This window comes from Scomber japonicus, chromosome 23 (genome assembly GCF_027409825.1).
Source record: "Scomber japonicus isolate fScoJap1 chromosome 23, fScoJap1.pri, whole genome shotgun sequence".
In the NCBI taxonomy this organism is placed as follows: Eukaryota; Metazoa; Chordata; class Actinopteri; order Scombriformes; family Scombridae; genus Scomber; species Scomber japonicus.
Window position 1 is genome coordinate 8,486,326 of NC_070600.1, and position 7,938 is coordinate 8,494,263.

The 7,938-nt window shown below is 39.3% G+C and overlaps 1 protein-coding gene across 1 annotated transcript in view; it reads left to right on the plus strand.

Moving 5' to 3' along the window:
* LOC128385264 (chemokine-like protein TAFA-2) overlaps positions 1–1,901 on the plus strand; it is a 29,275-nt gene extending 27,374 nt beyond the window's left edge. The window contains exon 5 of the mRNA XM_053344124.1: positions 1,853–1,901. The gene's annotated coding sequence lies outside the window, so the exon portion shown is untranslated. The remainder of the gene's footprint in view (positions 1–1,852) is intronic.
* Positions 1,902–7,938: the final 6,037 nt, after the last annotated feature.

Below are 7,938 nucleotides of genomic sequence, written 5' to 3' on the forward strand. Positions count from 1 at the left end.
AAGTGAAGAATATATTGCAGGCTGCTCAGCGACCAGCAAAGTGCGGCAACCACCTAAATTTATGGAAACTCTTTACCCTATGTTTTATATGATTATATAGGTTCTCTCTGCAAGCGATGGCCTGATGGTGTTTGGATTGTTTTGCATTCCTGCATAATTGAGAATGATTTATACGACATTGTGCGGTGCCGTGCTGCTGCCGGTGCTTTGGTCTATTCTGTGTCAGACGACCTATTTGTGAATTAATTTAACAGGGCTGTCAGAGCTGTCTGTTTCTTATCAAAAGTTCAACATCGATAATGGATCCTTACAAGTTTGGCGACGGCTTCCCACAGTCCATCAAACCTACGTGGCGGCTGACAGAGGGTTGGAGTCGATAGCGGATGCTGTTATGAAGGTTGTTCCTCGAGAGTCTTTTCTAGAATGTACTTTTTTTGGAGGAGCAGAGGAGCTGCCAGTCAGCCACTGGGCTTCATGACAGGCAATTTAAACTCAAGGAGAATGGAGGTCTTCAGAGTATCTGACAGCATCGAACTTGGACAGAAAAACCCCTCAGTTTGAAGCACAAACCCAACTCAGCAGCATCCTTTATCCTGAATACTGTGTAAAATTCTGACTCATAGATCAATGTGCTCATTCTTCAGGCCAGTGTAGGTCTTTCATTAAGTCCTGGATTGACACTGAATCTAAATGACGTTTCTCAAGTCACCGCACTGCACTGTGGTGTTTGTGAAGGAGGTGACGCTATGTTAGGAAGTCTTGTTATTTGCAGATTAAGAAGATGTAGAATTCATTGATTGGCTGGTTTACAGTAAAGCCCCTGTAAGCTCCAAGTCTTCATGACTAAATACGTAATAATCAAAGTTAAAGCTTGTATAATTGCATTTATGAAGTTAAATACAGGAATTATACTATTATACTGCATGAGGACTGTGTGGACATGCTTTGATCACATTTGATTGACAGTGTTGGCAACAAGAACAAACAACCTTTGAAACAAACCAAATAAGCAAAGAATTACCTTTTTCCAACTGAGACCCATCTAGTTCAAACTATTTTGAAACATTTTTCATCTTAGAAAAATGTCTCTTCAGTCTCCAGTGAAATACCCAAAACTGTAAAGGTAAGACTAGTGAGAAGCTGACTGGTAGAGTTGGGTTTTATTAATTTAAGGAGATTGTTATCATATTTGTGGGGCCCATGCTCATGCTTCCAAAGTGATAAACCCATTCGATTTTTAGTGACAAAGCCTTTCATAACACCCCAGATAACAGACAGACAAATAGATAAACTTAACATTTAAGCCCCATCACTGGTGAGGCTCTGCAAATAGCAAAACAGTCAGCATGCTGTTTGTTTCATCCACTTCTACTGATATAACCTCTAAGGGTTATATCCCACCAGTGGGGGGTTTCAGACCTTTGCTCTTATCTTTCCTTAAGAGATAATGAGTTTTCTCACAGTGGCAAACATGAAAAGTACGTAAACTGCAAGAAGGAAAAGAGGTTTCTGTGTTGAATAATGCATCTGATTTTGTAGATGCTTCGCCAACATCTTTGACACGTCAATCAGTGTAGGCGGGAGTCTCACATCTTCTTTCTGGGATTTTCTTGATAAAGTTGAGTTTATATTATTGCAGGTCAGGCTTTTCTCTTTCTCTGTTCAGCCATGTCACCTATCTCTACTCATCCTAAATACATGCTTATATATGTGTTAGACCACTCAGACAAGGAGCATGATATCTACAGGATATACAATATGTATGAAACTGATGTAAAAGATACCCAGTGTTGCTTGTTACTGTAACTTTGATGGTTCTGATTTCTTTCTAACTTGTTTTCTTCTGTCACAGGTGAATCAACAATTCTTTATTGGATTATTAAAGGAGAAGAGAGCAATGCAAAAGGACCTTTCTGTAAATAAAGACTTCCTTTCTTCTGGACTGCAATTAATCTTTGGAAAACTCTGAATGCTTCTTCTTGAACTCTACAGACATCCAAAAAGAGGAGTATATCCTACTGAGCACTTCTTTTTGAAAGACTCCGTGTGATTAGCCTTACTGGACAACAGGATTTACTTTATGACATTGTACTGCTTGTAGTGGAATACAATGGTGAACTTTGCCTAAATGTTCATTTCTAGAGTGATATGTTCTTTACAGGGGATTTTTTTTGTTCTTGACAGCAAGTCAGTATGCTGTAAACACTGCAAACATTCAACATACCATGTGATTTTGTTTTATAAGGCAATTGTGACTTTCATCTCACAAAGTGTAGTTGCAAAAATTTAAATAATGGAAATCTGTAGCTGAGCAGCGGATATTCAGGGTGGTTTTCAGAGAAATACACTCACTCTGTGTGTAGTAACAGAGTTTGATGTGATCATGCCAGAAAAAACTCATTTGATAATTCAGTTTGAACCACAGCATATATTATACATTTTATGTGTCTCCCCTCTGACCACGTTTTCTTTATTATCACCTACATATATAAATTCAAAAATAACCTAGTTGTGAGAATATACATGGATAAAAGACTGGTTCATATGCCAGAATTCAATATCATCTCAGTATTACCTTTTTTATCATAACTATAGAAAAGATGCAGTATAATGTTAAACTATTCAAACTACCAGCTGATAGCAGGCAGAAGGTTTGATCCAGTTGTGGTTTATATTTCTTCTGAAAATCACTCTGCTATTTTCTGCCGCTTCTGCCAATTTTGTTTGTTTGTTTGTTTGTTTTTTACGTCCCAGCTCTGGAGTTCAGATCTGACTAACCAGGCAAAAGCCGTGTAAATTAAACACAGCATCTGGTCGCCAGCTGGTTGATGGCAACAATGTTCCCAAAACTGTTTTCAGCTCAAGTATGACTTGCTGATAACCTTTCAGTAGATATGGCTGATACTTCCTTCGTCTATGTAAGTGATAAAGTAATAAACTATGGTTGTGTAACTAAAGGCTTGTGTCTTTTAAGCATCTGTACGCTAAGGGCAACAATTTAAAAACAAGTCATGTATGTTTCAGGCCCACTTTTAACTCCAAGGGTACAATGGTGGAATAAATACGTAATGCAGTAGCCATAATGATAAAGTGATCTCCACTGAGTTATCAGGTTAGCAGGAACACCTGTCTAAACCCATTACCTTTCTGAAGCCTATCAGGCTTTGTGTAAAAGTGTTGATTCAGCTGGTCATTTTGGAGGCTACACTTAGTGGTGGTGTTGGCTGGACTGATTTGTACTGCAAGGTGGTTCTGTCACAGGGATCAATCTCAACTCTAAAAGGCAACGCACAGGCAGGCAGTCACAGATATTGATGGATCAAGTCATTGTGCTGGGCCCACAAAATTACAGATTAATACAACAAAAAACAGAAAAATCAATTAATGATACACAAAAATAGGTACAATCACAATGTAATTCACTAAATAGCTTAATAATAAATCACTGTAACAAACTCCTCCACCAGTGTCCATTCTTGGTGTGTATGCGCTGGGGGCTTCAAGTTTCCACATTACACTTGCATACTGGACTAGGAATGTCCAGGATGAATCGATTATTGGTTAATTGTCATTAGTAATCTATCCAGTTAAAAATATATCAACTGATGCAAGTGACAAGGAACGTGACATGAAACTGTCAGAAAATGTTCTGTAGATTTGCTGTAGTACACAGTTGTGCCACCAGGTGGAGTCGCTTACACTTCGCTTCGTTAAGGTTAGGTTACAAGGGTGTTTGATGAACGTACGAAAGGGCTCTATAAACTGTAAAACAAAACGCATCTCCCTGCTCACTGTGTCATGACGGACCTGTTGCCTTGCAGCTGTATGGTTTAGCTACCTGAAGCTCATACAAATACTAAACTAGCATCTTGAACAGAAGCAGCTGCTCAGTTAATGCAGGCTGAAAGCTTAGTGTCACACAGCAGGACTCTAATTACACATGCTTCAAACAAAATCAACGCACAAGTGATGAACTGTATAAGTGATACTCCCTTCCGCTGAGTATAAATGCATTTCGGCACCGGCAGTAAATGGACTGATAAAATTGGAGCGACAGTATTTGTGCGTCTGTTGCAGCCGAGCAGCTGTTTCCAGCAGCTGGACTAACGTTAGCTACACACACATCACTCTATCATGTAGATCAAGCGTGCAGATGATTTTATATTACACCAGACAGACTGAAGACCGTTGTGGGCAGATTGGAGTAGCCTGTTTTCTATTTATTCAAAAAGGTTACAGATGATTTACTACTCAATGTTAAATTATTAGATATGTCCAACACATCTCATCTGAACTAATTGTGTCCTCTTGTGAAGCTTGAAGTTGTGCAGCTGTTTGCCATATGTAACACTTTGTCAGGGCAGTCTTTCAATAGTGATAGTCAGGAGTTCCATAATTCTGAAGTTTGTGTTATCTGTTTTCTCACTCAAGTAACTTGGTGTTGACTTGATCTCTTCTTTTACCTCCTACTGTTTCTTACTCTGATTTTAAGTTGAACATAGGTCATGTCAGTGGTTTAGACACTTTCATGAATTATTAATGACTGATAATAGATTAAGGTGGCTGACTATTGGCGAAGAAACTGCGTAACATTTGCACCCCCATTGCCAGTTAATGTCAGCCAAACAAGTCTCTGACACACCTCTCCAGCCAGCTGAGACAAAAAGGTGATATTTTTCCAATAATAAATAAGCAAGTTGACATTATATTGGACTACAAAAAGGGTTGATTAAATGTGATTTCAGTTGGACCTTAACCTTCAACCGATATTCTCTTTTACTACTGAATGGTTCTAATGCCACACAACAATTTTGTTTTTCTACCAAGGCTACTTTAACTTTGTCTAGCACACCGTTTTTCAGGGGAGCGACACAATGAAGACAGTCTTGGTTGGTATGATATTTTTGATAGACATGTAATCTCTAAGGATCAAAACCGCAGTGCCTTTAATATATTTTGGTGACCATATGATGGAATGGTGGAAAGTGGTGAGAAATTCAATTAAATTCCAGAAAGGGGCAGAAGTTGAATTCAGTTTCAGTACGTTTGTTAGCGGACACATTTCAGACAATATAACAATCCTCAAATTGAGTATGTTGTTCATGATGACACTGTCACCTACACATTTCCCAGTATTGCACATCATTCTGTTACCTAGATGAGATCTTAAATGTTTAGCTGAGGACCCCAGTGAGAAATTAGCTTTCCTTGCTCTGGGAGACAGGCTTATTAAAAAATTTCATACCGTTGTCATAAAGGGACCCACCAGCAACAAGCCTGTAAGTCAATTTGGATCTCAACCCGCAGTTTAAAAAGTGCTGAGGATTTTTGTACGCTTTTTGTTGCATTGCTGACACTTCTCATTTCTTTCAGAAAATTATGAAGACACCAGTAGTCAAGGGGTTATTGAGCTGCAAAAAAGGGAGATTTCGATTAAAAAACGCTATAACTTTTTCATGTATTTATCATTTTGCAACATGCCCTCTGCGCTTGCTGTACACACTGTTGCTTGTCTTCGCCTGTCAAACATTGTTACACTGAATGACTCTGTTTCCCAGCCTGCTATCCTTTTCCAAACAGCCAGTCTGCGAAAATGCACTGCACAAGGAACTGAAGACAAGCGGCGCCTTAAGCGTCACTCTCATGTTCTACAGTGTCTAGCAGGGGAGTGAGCGCCTCCTTCAAACATCAACCTCTGTCCGCCTTTACTGAAGGCGTCCTTTGGCAAAACGGCAAACACGAAAACCCCCTCCGTGAATCAAAAGGCTGTGGCACCGCTGGCCTCAGCGTGTCAAAATAGTTTGACATTTCCAGGGTCAACGCCAGACTCCCGGTTAGTATCTGAGTCAGTTCGGAGGAGCCGGGGGAGTGTCCGGGGGTGGGGAGCTGCAAATACAGAAAACCTTGCTTTCAAAGCTTTGATTTCTTTCAAGAGATCCAAATGAAGTAAAGGCAGTCGATTCTCTCTCTTCTTCTTTTTTTTTTTGCTGCAGTCATTACAAGAGCACATCAAAGGAATCTCCTCCTCTCACCATATGCTGTATAGTTTCATAATCTAATGAGGGTTTTGTAATTACACAGTCCACCAGGGGAATGGAGCTCATCGATTCCCTGGGAAAAGAAATTTCATTACAGTACCAGTGTAAACCATTGATGCTATCAACAGTTTTGTACTTTAATTTCATGTAATTGATTTACATAACAAAAGGACTTGGCAGAATTACATGTTACAGAGTGAACTACAGATATTAATGTAAATCACATGCTGATGATAGAATTGGTACGACGGATGAAATATATTGAAAAGTAGAGAACACCGCTTGTTAAGGTGCCAGCGTACTCCACAGGATATTTTTCATCTGATCATATAATTTGTTTTCCTGGTGCAACGCAGTAGTCTGTATGACATCTCAATATATGCATTATACACAACTAATGAATGCTGCTTTTTTATTTATTTTGCGCCTCAGAAGTTGAAATAGGAAATCCTCTGATGCATTCTTCAAGCCGTCAAATGACAAATGAGACTCACGAGACACTGTAGTGTAGTGTAATTATTTTTATGTTTCTGGGGGTATAATAAAGGCTATAAGCTGTTAGATGTGTTGATTTGCAGTATCCTTCTCTCAGCTGTGTGTTGAAATCCTTTTAAGTAAAGCCTAAGTAACTCCACTCTGAAACTTTGCTCCGTCTCCGCTGTGAAACCTACATCTGCTCGTGACTAGAGTGATAACATACATCAGCTTGTGGATTTCTTTCCGTTTATCTAGAAGAGTTAAATGATATCGAATTTTCAGTCAATTTGATAGATGGACAATCTAGCAGCCGGTCACACCTACAACTCAATGACCTGCACTCTCCTCTTGTACCAAAACTTCATCACTCTGACCCAAGACTTGCTGCTGAAACTAACCTAAACTTGAGTTTGAGCGCCCTGGTGGTCTACTGGTCAAACAGGCCATATAACTACAAGATCAATGTCACCGACCATTGTTGAATATCACACCACTCTGTCTACCCCAGAAGTTTTTCCAAAGTCCTGGGGCAAGCTTCCACAGAGGGACTCCAAATAGTTTTTACACTAGCTATAACATAAGTTATCACTGTTTTTCCAACTTTCCCAGAGTCAGAGACAAATAAATGCCTTCAGACAGACCTTTTTATGTAGGCTTTCAGGCTATCTTGGCTCAATTGTTGAGTTTGTCTGTGATCAAATAACATAATAATGATACCACAGGCATCCAGGAATTGAGTGAAAGTAAGCGAATAAACTAGGGTGTGGGGGGCACTTTTTAAAGTTTTGACTGAGGGGAGGCCCAGAGTCTCAGACTTTGAAAACCCCTCGTCTCACTCTAGTTCATACATCAGCACTTTCACCTATTAAATGAAGGGGAAAATGGTAAAGGTTAGCCAGTTGATGGAGAACAACAATGACAGTGCGACACAAAGACATCAAAGGAAAACTGGGGAATGCCCAAAGTACGAAGTCCAAGCAATATAGCCCAGAAACAAAAGTTCAACTATATAACAGCAATATCAACATCCATCCTAATACATAGTTCTTAATGTGAGGGGGAAAGGACTGGAGGATGCCAGAGAAAGCTAGATTGTGTCTTATAACTTTTAGTAAGTGAGCTGTTGTGGTTTGTACACAATTGCATATTTACACAACCAGCAGACATGTGCAGTAGCATTTATTAATATGGAGCCATGTTTTTCGCCAGCAGCCAAATGAAAATCTAACATTTACTTAACTTTACCTCAGTTTTAGTCTTCACAGAATTATCAACTTTTTTTCTTTACTGAAAACAGCTTTCTGCTGTGGCTGGAAACAAGGTTAAAAAAAGTCACTAAAACACTCCATAGAGCTGAAGAGAAAGTTAACATGGAAATTGCCAGTTGATTCATACAGTTTTTATTAATACATTTGTATGTTCC